Below are 14821 nucleotides of genomic sequence, written 5' to 3' on the forward strand. Positions count from 1 at the left end.
ACGTAGACTGGCTGAATGGATATAAAAACAAGACCCATATATATGCTGTCTACCAGAGACCCACTTCAGGCCTATGGACACATACAGACAAAGTGAGGGGATGGAAAAAGACATTCCATTGCAAAGGGAAATCAAAAGAAAGCTGGAGTAACAATTCTCATATCAGACAAAATAGACTTTAAAATAAAGACTGTTACAAGAGACAAGGATACTACATAATGATCAAGGGATGGATCCAAGAAGAAGACATAACAATTGTAAATATTTATGCACCCAACACAGGAGCACCTCAATACATAAGGCAAATACTAACAGCCATAAAAGGGGAAATCAGCAGTAACACAATCATAGTACGGGACTTTAACACCCCACTTTCACCCATGGACAGATCACCCAAAATGAAAATAAACACAAGATTTAAGTGATACATTAAATAAGATGGACTTAATTGATATTTATAGGACATTCCATCCCAAAACAACAGGATACACATTCGTCTCAAGTGCTCATGGAACATTCTCCAGGATAGATCATATCTTGGGTCACAAATCAAGCCTTGGTAATTTAAGAAAATTGAAATCGTATCAAGTACCTTTTCCGACCACAATGCTATGAGACTAGATATCAATTACAGGAAAAAATCTGTAAAACATACAAACACATGGCGGCTAAACAATACACTACTTAATAACCAAGGGGTAACTAAAGAAATCAAAGAGGAAATCAAAAAATACCTAGAAACAAATGACAATAAAAACACGACGATCCAAAACCTTTGGGATGCAGCAATAGCAGTACTAAGGGGGAAGTTTATAGCAATACAATCCTAACTTAAGAAACAAGAAACATCTCAAATAAGCAACCTAGCCCTACACGTAAAGCAATTAGAGAAAGAAGAAGAACAACAAAAAAAACCCCAAAGTTAGCAGAAGGAAAGAAATCATAAAGATCACATCAGAAATAAATGAAAAACAAATGAAGGAAATGAGAGCAAAGATTAATAAAACTGAAAGCTGATTCTTTGAGAAGATAAACAAAATTGATAAAACATTAGCCAGACTCATCAAGAAAAAAAGGAAGAAGACTCAAATCAATAGAATTAGAAATGAAAAAGGAAAAGTAACAACTGACACTGCAGAAATACACACAAGCATGAGAGATTACTGCAAGCAACTTTATGCCAATAAAATGGACAACCTGGAAGAAATGGATGAATTCTTAGAAATGCACAGTCTTCCAAGACTAAACCAGGAAGAAATAGAAAATATGAACAGTCCAATCACAAGCACTGAAATTGAAACTGTGATTAAAAAATCTTCCAACAAACAAAAAGCCCAGGACCAGATGGCTTCACAGGCGAATTCTATCAAACATTTAGAGAAGAGCTAACATCCATCCTTCTCAAACTCTTCCAAAATATAGCAGAGGGAGGCACACTCCCAAACTCATTCTACGAGGCTACCATCACCCTGATACCAAAACCAGACAAAGATGTCACAAAGAAAGAAAACTACAGGCCAATATCACTGATGAACATAGATGCAAAAATCCTCAACAAAATACTAGCAAACAGAATCCAACAGCACATTAAAAAGATCATACACCATGATCAAGTGGGGTTTATTCCAGGAATGGAAGGATTCTTCAATATACGCAAATAAATCAATGTGATATACCATATTAACAGACTGAAGGAGAAAAACCATATGATCATCTCAATAGATGCAGAGAAAGCTTTCGATAAAATTCAACACCCATTTATGATAAAAACCCTGCAGAAAGTAGGCATAGAGGGAACTTTCCTCAACATAATAAAGGCCATATATGACAAACCCACAGGCAACATCATCCTCAATGGTGAAAAACTGAAACCATTTCCACTAAGATCAGAAACAAGACAAAGTTGCCCACTCTCACCACTATTATTCAACATAGTTTTGGAAGTTTTAGCCACAGCAATCAGAGAAGAAAAAGAAATAAAAGGAATGCAAATCGGAAAAGAAGAAGTAAAGCTGTCACTGTTTGCGGATGACATGATACTCTACATAGAGAATCCTAAAGATGCTACCAGAAAACTACTAGAGCTAATCAATGAATTTGGTAAAGTAACAGGATACAAAATTAATGCACAGAAATCTCTGGCATTCCTATACACTAATGATGAAAAATCTGAACGTGAAATCAAGAAAACACTCCTATTTACCACTGCAACAAAAGAATAAAATATCTAGGAATAAACCTACCTAAGGAGACAAAAGACCTGTATGCAGAAAATTATAAGACACTGATGAAAGAAATTAAAGATGATAAAAATAGATGGAGAGATATACCATATTCTTGGATTGGAAGAATGAACATTGTGAAAATGACTCTACTACCCAAAGCAATCTACAGATTCAATGCAATCCCTATCAAACTACCACTGGCATTTTCTACAGAACTACAACAAAAAATTTCACAATTCGTATGGAAACACAAAAGACCCCGAATAGCCAAAGCAATCTTGAGAACGAAAAACGGAGCTAGAGAAATCAGGCTCCCTGACTTCAGACTATACTACAAAGCTACAGTAATCAACATAGTATGGTAGTGGCACAAAAACAGAAATATAGATCAGTGGAACAGGATAGAAAGCCCAGAGATAAACCCACACATATATGGTCACATTATCTTTGATAAAGGAGGCAAGAATATACAGTGGAGAAAAGACATCCTCTTCAATAAGTGCTGCTGGGAAAACTGGACAGGTACATGTAAAAGTATGAAATTAGAACACTCACTAACACCATGCACAAAAATAAACTCAAAATGGATTAAAGACCTTAATGTAAGGCCAGACACTGTCAAACTCTTAGAGGAAAACATAGGCAGAACACTATATGACATAAATCACAGCAAGACCTTTTTTGACCCACCTCCTAGAGAAATGGAAATAAAAACAAAAATAACAAATGGGACCTAATGAAACTTAAATGCTTTTGCACAGCAAAGGAAACCATAAACAAGATGAAAAGACAACCCTCAGAGTTGGAGAAAATATTTGCAAATGAAGCAACTGACAAAGGATTAATCTCCAAAATTTACAAGCAGCTCAGTATCAAAAAAAGAAACAACCCAATACAAAAATGGGCAGAAGACCTAAATAGACATTTCTCCCAAGAAGATATACATATTGCCAACAAACAGATGAAAGGATACTCCACATCATTAATCATTAGAGAAATGCAAATCAAAAATACAATTAGATATCATCTCACACTGGTCAGAATGTCTATCATCAAAAAATCTTGAAACAGTAAATGCGGCAGAGGGTGTGGAGAAAAGGGAATCCTCTTGCACTGTTGGTGGGAATGTAAATTGATACAGCCACTATGGAGAACAGTATGGAGGTTCCTTAATAAACTGAAAATAGTACTACCATACGACCCAGCAATACCACTACTGGACATATAGCCTGTAAAAACCATAATTCAAAAAGAGTCATGTACCAAAATGTTCATTGCAGCTCTATTTACAATAACCAGGACATGGAAGCAACCTGAGTGTCTATCAACAGATGAATGGATAAAGAATACATGGCACATATATACAATGGAATATTACTCAGCCATAAAAAGAAACGAAATTGAGTTATTTGTAGTGAGGTGGATGGACCTAGAGTCTGTCATACAGAGTGAAGTAAGTCAGAAACAGAAAAACAAATATCCTATGCTAACACATATATAGGGAGTGTAAGAAAAAATACATTTCATGAAGAACCTAGGGGCAATACGGGAATAAAGACACAGACCTACTGTAGAGTGGACCTGAGGATATGGGGAAGAGGAAGGGTAAGCTTTGAGAAAGTGAGAGAGTGTCATGGACATATATACACTGCCAAACGTAAAATAGATAGCTAGTGGGAAGCAGCCGCATAGCACAGGGAGATCAGCCCGGTGGTTTGTGACCACCTAGAGGGGTGGGATAGGGAGAGTGGGAGGGAGGGAAATGCAAGAGGGCAGAGATATGGGAACAGATGTATATTTATAACTGATTCACTTTGTTATAAAGCAGAATCTAACACACCATTGTAAAGCAATTATACTCCAATAAAGGTGTTAGAAAAAATTCAGTAGTTTATTTACCATTTCAGTTTTATAAGGTATAATTGATAATATAAATTGTTAACTGGTAAATTGTGAGATATTTAAAGTGTATATGGTGATGTGTATACCTATTGATATGATTATAAATTGTGAAAGGATTCTCCCCATGTAGTTAATTATCACATCCATCACCTCCCATATTTATCTTTTTTTTTTTTTTGGTACAACTTTGAAGTATTCTCATATCAAATTTCAATTATGCAATACAGTGTTATCAGCATGGTATTTATATGTGGAATCTACAAAAAAAGAAAAAAAGTGAAGCTTATTGAAACAAAGAGTAGAAAACTATTTGCCAGGGGCTGAGTGGTTAGGAAAACACGGAGAGATTGGTAAAAGGATACCAGCTTTTAGCTATATGATGAATAAGGTCTGAGGATCTAATGTATAAAACTCAATCCTGGGCTTCCCTGCTGGCGCAGTGGTTGAGAGTCCGCCTGCCGATGCAGGGGACACAGGTTCGTGTCCCGGTCCGGGAAGATCCCACATGCCGCGGAGCGGCTGGGCCCGTGAGCCATAGCCGCTGAGCCTGCACGTCTGGAGCCTGTGCTCCGCAACGGGAGAGGCCACAGCAGTGAGAGGCCCGCGTAATGCAAAAACAAACAAACAAAAAAGTCAATCCTTTATATTTTTATTATTTTAAATAGTGCATATTTTCTGGCAAGATAAATTTCCTCAGTCATTTGTAGCACATTGAGCTTGTGACACATAAGAATTTTATGAAGATAAATTAGTGAAATCTACTTTGACACTTTATAACAGCAGGAATGATTTCACCGTTCAGAAATGTCTGAAGTGTGCTTTTATTTTTTCAGCTGCTTTGCATTAGAGAACTTTCATCCTGTTGAAGGTGTGGTAGTTTTACACAAGTTTTAGGTGTTCATAGAGTTGAAGTTGATTGTCACTTTTGTCATCAATCCTCTGTAGTGTCCCCGTTGAACCAAGATTTTCTAATGCTCTTCCAATTTCTAAGCCCTTCCCCAACCCATATTCTCTATATTGAACTCAGTAAAATTTAGTTCCACCAGAAAGCCTTTTCTTGACAAAAACCTTATAACACATAAATTATTTCTTATTTTGCCTACCTTCAAGCACGAGCATTTATGATCTGTTCCATGAATTACCAACCACACTTGTTTTGGGGCACTTACTGCTGGAAAAGCTCACTCTGGAATTTTCCAAATTAAGTAGGTATGAGGTACATAGAGGGTAATAAAAATGGATATTATCAGCAAAAGTCCTTCTTAAGAGACCTCAAAGTGTGACATTTCTGTGGTGGATTGCTAAGCTTTGCAAACTATGGAACTGGGTTTGTCAGCACTCCAAAAGTGGACCCATCCTCCTCAGGAATAGACACTCATTAGCCCAACTCACCGCAGTGTTGTATAAGATTAGAATGCTACTCATTCATCTATGATGAGAAATCTCATTGCCATAAGTCTAGAACATTTGTATTGGCATGACTAGTGCATTCGCTCCCTACAGACTCACATACAATGTTGGGGGTACCTTGTCATCTGAAGGTTGCCTGGAGTCAGAACAAGGGGAGACTTGTTCCAAGGCTTTCTTCTGGGCCATTGTGTATTAACATCTAAGTTTATTTTCACAGGATGGTGTACTTCCCCCTTTGTGTAAGTTGTTGGTGGGGAGGGGCTGCGAGGAGAGCTTCATGATTTTAAATTCCATTATATCTCCAATCTGGACTTCCTAACTGGAATTCTGATCCATATATCTGACTGCCTGCTTCTTTCTTCCACCTGGTGTCTAACAGGTGCCTCAATTTGGCATGCCCAAGCTGAGAGCCTACATTCTCCTCCTCAGTCCATCACCCCTTTAAATCAACTTCCTGCGGTCTTCACTGTCTCAGTTAATGGCAACTGAGGTATCATCCTCAGGCTCCACTTCTGGTCTTCAGTAAACCCTGTCAACTCTGGCTTCAGTAAACATCCAAAACTGGCCACTTTTTGCCCCACTATTACAACCCTGGTCTGGGTCACTATCATCTTCCACCTGGATTAATGCAGTGGCTTTATATCTGATCTCCTTGCTTCTGACCTTTCATCCCCTACACTCTAATTTCAACACAGAGCCTAGAGTGATCCTTTTAACACATGTCATATCATGTAACTCCTGAGCTGTGAAGGTATAGCTTGGATCTACTCTCTAAATACAGGAAAATGTAGGATCACAGTACTACATATACTCTTGAAAGTGAGTAACAGAGTTAGCATGACCATGTACGTGACATATAACTGGGAGTTCTCTGAATTAATGTCTATGCAGAATATGATGTTTCTTAAAGGGAAAGTAATAAAAATGCTAGTTTGAAGCTTACATGTATTATTAAAACTCAACGGTAATAACAGCATTTGGTTAGACTTTAGACAAACAATTTTTTTAAGGGAGAATTGGTTAGGATTACTAGGACATGATGATATTAGAAAGCAGAGCAACTTTTAGTCCGTTTTTGTATTGTGTTTAAATTTTCCACAGACAGTGCACCCCTTTATTATCTGCATCCAGGGTAAACTACTCCCATTGCCAGCCCTCAGTATACTCCTGGCTTGGGCTTCATTCTGAATGTAACAGGGAATCATTAAAATTTTTGAGTAGAAAAGTGCATCACAGTTTAGGACTATAAATTGATCATTTATAATATAAAATTGAGACTATAAATCTGATCTTTTTAATTTATTACTTGAAGGTAAGAGCTAGTTAATTTGTTTTTATTGTCTTTGTCTCATTTCTTCAACTAGATTGTCATGTCTTATAAGGCAGGGAGTGTGTTTCTATTTCTTTGGTTTTCTCTATAATATCATATACTATCCTTTATATTCAGTAGATGCTCAATAAATGCTTAGTGACTTCTATGCAGATTCTGAATCATGGGTTCTATGCTATACTGCAGGGTAAAAATGAACTTGAACCTAGGGGGAAAGGCTCTCCTGGATACCCAGAGGAGTGTCTTTCTCTCTCTTAGCCAGATCAGAGTGGAGTGAAGCCTGCCTCTGCTATCATGTAGGGTTTACCACAAAATGGTTGTCTTGGAAATGTAGTAAGTCATTCTCACATCAAATTCAATATAGATTTAAAGGCTTTAATATTTTTATATAAGTTAATTCTTGACAATTTGCTGTTCAAGTAGTGATAATAATATACAGATAATCAAATCACTGTTTTGCAAGCCACTTCTCATTTAAAACACCTGCATTGATTTTTCCACTAGCTATTATTTCTGATTCACTCTTGAAAACTGTGATTTTTTCTTATGATAAATTTAGAAAATAGACAAGATTATTGAAATCAAAAGGCCAGCCCTGCCTTCTTACTAGTTGTGTGACTTATGAACTTTGAGAATGTGCTTTAGTTTTTCCGTATGTAAGATGGAGATAACCATTCCTATGTCGAAGAGCTATTGTGAAGTTCACTGTAAAGCTCTTAAAAGTATCTGGCATGTAATAAACGCTATAAAAGTGCTTTCTATTATTAGTAGTAATATTACATGGATGGTTTTCTGAGTAGGCTCTGATTATTAGGTGGGTGCACTTATGCCTAACCCAGCCTTTTAAACTACTTTTGCTTTGTTGCATTCATTTACTGAACAACTTTCTACCACTACTGAGCTTGAAAAATCTTCATCCAGTGCTACTGAAAAGCATACACTGGCGTTTTTTTAAAAATGGACTTAATTCTAGAGATATCTCCATTGCATTTTAAAATCCCAAGTTAGCTAACCAAATAAATCAAAACTGATTAGAGCCTGATGCTCACATTTAAGACCACACCTGCAAGTTCGTACCCTATTCAGCTCAGTGTTGAAAATTTAGTGCTGAGAGAGGGCTTGTCACAAATGAACACAGGGCCCAATGTTACCTTTTCACATACTCTTAACTCTGAGGGTAAAGATCTGATATACAATTTCTCTATCTTTCCTCCCTCTTTCCTCTTTTCCCTCCTTCTCATACATATTTATTAGGAATTTACTATATGTATATCTCATGCATTGTGTTAGGTTGAGGGGATATAGTAGTGAACATTTCATCCATAGTTTCTGTTCTGTCTCATGGAACAGTTTAGTAGAGATAACAGATGATAAACAGCAACAACAACAAAGATACAGATATATGCATAATTACAAGTTGTATCTAACACTTTACCATATTTCCATTTTCCCACCAAAAGGACAAAAGATGTTCTGGGGAAATTCATTTGATATAATTTTTTACATTAAAAACATCCTTCCACATGGTATCAAAACAAATAAAATACTTAATACTTAAAATACTTCAGAAAAATATTTAACCAAGGAGGTGAAAGCTGTATACTAAAGACTATAAGACATTGATTAAATAAACTACAAATAAATGGAAAGATATTCCCTACTCATGGATTGGAAGAATTAATATTGTTAAAATGTCCATCCTACCCAAAGCAATCTATAGATTCAATGCAATCCCTGTCAAAATTCCAATGGCATTTTCCACAGAACTAGAACAAACAATCAAAGTCTGTATGGAACCACAAAAGACCCCAAATAGCCAAAGCAGTCTTGAGAAAGAACAAAGCTGGAGACATCATGCTGCCTGATTTAAAACTATATTACAAAGCTATAGTAATCAAAACAGTTATGGTATGGAAGTGAAAATAGACACATAGATCAGTGGAACAAAATAGAGCCCAGAAATAAACCCACACATACATGGTCAGTTAATTTATGACAAAGGAGCCAAGAATATACAATGGGGAAAGGAAAGTCTATTCAATAAATACTGTGGAGAGAACTGGAGAGCTACATGCAAAACAGTGAAACTGGACCACTATATTACACCATTCACAAAAACTAACTCAAAATGGATTAAAAACTAGAATGTGAGACCTGAAACTATAAAACTCCTAGAAGAAAACATGAGTGATAAGTTTCTTGCCATAGGTCTTGGTGATGATTTTTTGGATTTGACACTAAAAGCAAAGGCAACAAAAGTGAAAATAAGTGGGACTACAACAAACTAAAAGGCTTCTGCACGGTAAAGGAAACCATCAACAAAATGAAAAGGCAGCCTATTGAATGGGAGAAAGTAGTTGCAAATCATATATTTGATAAGGGGTTAATATTGAAAACATAAAGAACTCATACAACTCAATAGCAAAAAAACCCAAACAATCAATTAAAAAGTGGGCAAAAGATCTGAAAAAACATTTTTCCAAAGAAGACATACAAATGGCCAACAAGTACATGAAAAGGTGTTCAACATCACTAATCATCAGGGAATTGCAAATCAAAACCACAATGAAATATCACCTCACACTGGTTAGAATGGCTATTATCAAAAAGACAAGAAATGACAAGTGTTGGTAAGGATGTGGAGCAAAGGGAACCCTTGTGCACTGTTGGTGGGAATGTAAATTGGTGCAGCCACTATGAAAAACAGTATGAAGGTTATCCCCCAAATTAAAAATGATCTTATGATCAAGCAGTTCCACTTCTGGTATTTATCTGAATAAAATGAAAACATTAACTCAAAAAACATATTCATTCTGTGTTCATTGCAGCACTGTTTACAATAGCCAAGACATAGATGCAACCTAAGTGCCCACCTACAGATGAATGGATGAAGAAAATGTGGCATATATACATACACATACTGGGATATTATTCAGCCATAAAAAGAAGGAAGTCTAGTCATTTTTGACAGCAGGGATGGACCTTGAGGGCATTATGCTAAGTGAAATGTCAGACCAAAGAAGACAAATAACATATGATTTCACTTATATGTGGAATCTAAAACAAAAACAAAACTGAACTCATAAGATACAGAGAACAGATTGGTGGTTGCCAGAAGCGGGGGTTTGGTGGGGTAGGCGAAATGGGTAAAGGGATCAAAAGGTACAGACTTCTAGTTATAAAATAAGTCCTGGGGATGTAATGTACAGCCTGGTAGCTATAGTTAATAATATTGTGTAGTATATTTGAATGATGCTTAGTAGATCTTAAAAGTTCTCATCACAAGAGAAAGAAAATTGTAACTATGTGTGGTGATGGGTGTTATTTAGATTTATCATGGTGATCATTTTGCAATATGTACAGATACCGAATCATTACATTGTACACCTGAAATGAATGTAATGTTACATATCAACCATATATTGATTAAAAAAAGAAAAAAGAAAAAAATCCTTCCAAACAAAGTTTTCTTCAAATTCTCTTCTTGAAGATGTATGCAAAATTGATTTCACTTCCATTTCTACTTAATACTATGTATTGTATTTCATAATACATAATAATGTAGGCCAGTTTTGTGTTTTGCAATAATATTTGCATTTCCTTCCTGAGTGGAATAGAAATATGAGCTTATTTTTAAATATTGATTATTACATAGGATGCAAAATATTTAAACTAAGAGAGTGTATTCAGGAACAAAGGGGCTTATGTAAAAAATAACTACTGAGCCAGAATCAGTCTGGTTAGGTGTTTAAAAGGTACAAGAACTCTTTGAAATATCAGTTTCCCTCATTTATAAAATAAAAGAGCTGGGTTAGATGTTCTCAAAGGCCCTTTGAGGTTTAAACTGCTACAAATCATGAGAGACTATTTTTACATTAAAACTTAATGTACAATTAATGGTTCCCTAGTGGGTTGAAACAGTTTTTATGTTAGTGAAAAGGTACTGATTCAAAGGATCTCGCATTATTCTAGTTCACTTCTTTTTGTCATTATAATATCAGTATAAGATCATTTCACATCTCATGAGAACATTTCTCATGGTTAGACAAAGTTTTTTTTTTTTTTTTCTTATATGTGGCAACATGAGAGGCCAGAAACCTCACTTATGGTGATCTGTGGCTTGCAGGGATCTACTTTTACTCACATGTAGGTAATATCTGTATTTTTTAACAAAGTGAGTTGCATCTGTTTTCAATTTGATTTTTTTCTGTAAGTGGATAAAAAAGTATCGTGAGTATCTTTCCCAACAAGTAGTATCATGATACGTGGTAATCCCTTTGTGAAAGCCTCATAAATGTTGATGAATTGGAAACAGTATTAAGAATAAACCAAAAGCCTGCTTATATTTCATATCATTTAAACACAATTGTCTTATGAAAATGCAACTAAATATTTTCCATTTTCATAAGAATGCCTAGAACTTAGTGCTTTCCATCCATAACTAATAGACAACAGGATAGATTTCCAGTGATATATCATAACCTTTCTACATTGGGTTTGAAGGAGAGGTATATTTGAGGAGTCACCCAGAATACACTATACATTTAAGTAAAGGTGTATAAAAAATTGATTTCACTTTTTTTTCTACTTAACACTACTGCATTTCATTGTTGAACTTGAGATTCTATACTATCCTTGTTTTCTAATTCTTTTCTTCCCTTACATTGAGAATTATTTGTGGCCACATTTTGTGTCTTGTCCTTAAAACAAATGTTCTATTTATCTGATTTTTCTTGTCCTTTGCCTTCTTTAGTCTCTAAATCAGACATTATCCTCAAAGTTACTTATCCCCAGTCAAATTTATCAAGTGCTTTCTCAGACAATAAGTCAGTTCTTTGCATTTCCTTGAGTTACGCAGCCATATTCTATGTTTAAGACATAAGAATGTCAACACTCTGATTATTAAAACGTGTTCTATTTAAGGTCAAATATTAGTGATAATCAGTCTGGTTTCTATAGCCATATGGATAGATTTGATGAGCAGAATGATTCATACCTTTCTGTTCAAGTATGATAGATCACTCAGAACCCATTTTTAAAATACGGCATCTGCTTCTTTAGACAATTATCTTGATACATGCTTTATTTCATACATAAAATTCCAGGTGCTTTTATAAGGTTAAACTTTGAGGAAATATATCATTTGATTTATGGAGTAATTAACTGTAATAAATTTTTTTTTTTGCTCAGTTAGTTGATGATACCACTAGAGGTGTTTCTTTGTAAAATACCACATTCAATGTATTACTCCTCTGCATAAAGTCCTTCAGGAATTTTTCATTTGGGTCTTTAGGGTAAAATCCGATTGTCATAGCTTGACTTTGTGACCATACATAGTCTGCCCCTGACACAAGCTTCCAACCTCATCTTCCGCTTCTCCCTTTTCTGAACACTTAACTGTAGCCAGTTGGATGCACTCATGTTCTTAACATTTATGAGTACTTCTGTCTCTCTGTGTTTCTTCAGAACTTCTCTTCTACCTGGAATTACTTTGTGTCTTTTTTTCATTTACAGAAATCTTATCTGACTTTCATGGGTAAGTTTTTTCACTTTGCCCATGAAGTCATTACTGAAATATTCAATTAGGGGAAGAGAAGGGAATTTAGTTGGAGATGGAGAAAAACATCTGAATATCCACTATGTGGCAAGTACTGTGATGGGCACCTTACATACATTATTTCGACAAGGGCTCCCTGTTTCATGAATTCCCATAACAGCCTTTTATTTAATAAGACATTGTTATTATCATCATTATGACCAACTTCATGGACATTAGTACATATCCCACCTTTTTATGTGTAGAGCAGGTCGCTTGGTTCAGGGTATACAATGATAAAGGAGCTGTGGTTCTTGACCTTGGAGGAAAGATGAGAAGATTTATTAAAAACGAATAATGCAGACTACAAAATAATGCAAAAAGATACTAGTTCAGAGAAGAAGTATGATTACTAAATATTGACTAAAAATATGTTCATCAACACTCAGTACCTGGAAGAGTACTTTGAACAATAAACCTTTATTTAATGAATGAACATAATTGCCTCACACTGTTAATTTTATGATATTATGTCTTAGCCACTTTCCTCATCCTTGAGGACAAAAAAAAAAATGGGATCCTTTTTACAGAGAATTAAATTATTGCACAATACTTGTTTGATTCATTGATTTGTGGCTACTACTATTGAAATTTCAAATATGTTTTTGTTTATTTTGAGTAGCTTGGCTGTAGCTTAATATCCAGCACTGTTCAGTGTTTTATGCATAATTACAAGGGATATAGTCTTAAAGGATATATGAACCAGAGAAAGATCTGAGATGGATTAAAGCTTAGTATGATTTAGAAGTAATTGTGTAAGTTTAACTAAGCAGTACCTGTCCAGTCATGACCTGTTTGTTTAATGAGGAATTGTGTTTGCTGTTGAAGAACATTTCTGTGGACTGGAAGGTTTCCTTGTTCACAGTGAGTCATTAATACCCGATTATAACCCAGTTTCTTGATATTTTCCCAAAGCCTAGTTTTCAAGGACACACCACTTAAATTGGTGGTGAAATATTTTTCCATTTTAAAAAAATACAGTGGTTACTTTTCCCATTATTTTTTACTTATTTATTTTATCATAAAAATGAATATTTTGCTGGCATGGCAATTATTTTTCAATAATTAATATACTACAATATATATTATAATATGCAATATACAATATATAATTATAGTATACTCTATTACAATAATTCAATACCCAATATATTGAAATTGGATTTGATAATTTGCTAATTATCTTTTATAAATTGGACCTTGAAAGAAATCCAGAAAGGAATAATGGAGGGAAAAAGAATCTCAGTATCGCCATTACCATGTTTTTTATAGGTTCTTTTCATTTCTCTTGAGAAATAGAACTGTCTGTAATACCTCTACATGTAATATCTCTGCACAACTGGTTTTTGGACACTGTAATCTCATTTTGAATATATTATTCCAAGATATAAAAATTGAAATTTGTGCATGGGTTAAACTAGCATTTTATTCTGAACTTACTATAATAAGTGGATGTAGGGAAAGTTTGTCTTTTTTTTCTTTTTTTTAATACAGCAGTGTGTACATGTCGGTCCTAAACTCCCAATCTATCCCTGCCCCACTCCCTTTCCCCCTGGTAACCACAAGTTCATTCTCTAAGTCTGTGAGTCTGTTTCTGTTTTGTAAATAAGTTAATTTGTATCATTTAAAAATTTTTTTTAAACACAATTCACATTTTATTTAGGTTGAAATAAACTATACAAAATTGATTTTCTTCACCAAAAATAACAGCAATATTTTCTGTATTATTCCCAGATAAACCACAAAACACTTATTTTTGTAGGTTTTCTAGGTTTTGCTTGTAAATCAAGATGAGGCAGTAGATACAGTCATGGAAAAAGAAGAAAACAGACAAATCAGTTGTCAGTATCCGTGCTCTCTGATCCTGTCTTGAGCACGAAACAAGTGTTCAACATATACCTGCCAAAAAGCTTATGAAGATGTCGGCTCAATAAAGGAATGCAAACAGCAACAACCAGATGTGGAACAACAATGGCAGGCTCTTCCATTCAAACTTTAACTATAACTTGTTCCTTTAACTTCATTTGATAAAGACAAAATCTACACTGAAATCCTTTTTTGTCAAGCTCACACATTTCTCTTACAGTCTGATAATTTTCTTAATTGTCCCTTACAGATTTTTAACAGCATACTTAAAACCCCTACTATTCAAAGGTCAGTCATGAGCTTCCTTGTAACGTTTTATAAAATGTATTCCTTCCTCCCATACCTCCTTAAGATTTATTTCTTCAAAGTTGATAATCTGCCTGTATCATTTTTTAGATTCCGCATATAAGTGATATCATATGATATTTTTCTCTGTCTGACTTCCTTCACTTAGTATGATAATCTCTATGTCCATCCATGTTGCTGCAAATG

The 14821-nt window shown here is 35.0% G+C and overlaps 1 protein-coding gene across 5 annotated transcripts in view; it reads left to right on the plus strand.

Annotated features, from left to right (window-relative positions):
• HMCN1 (hemicentin 1) overlaps positions 1-14821 on the plus strand; it is a 526618-nt gene that overhangs the window by 172886 nt on the left and 338911 nt on the right. The window lies entirely within an intron of this gene.

The sequence above is a fragment of the Mesoplodon bidens genome (genome assembly GCF_964165515.1).
Source record: "Mesoplodon bidens genome assembly, chromosome: 2".
Taxonomy (NCBI): domain Eukaryota; kingdom Metazoa; phylum Chordata; class Mammalia; order Artiodactyla; family Ziphiidae; genus Mesoplodon; species Mesoplodon bidens.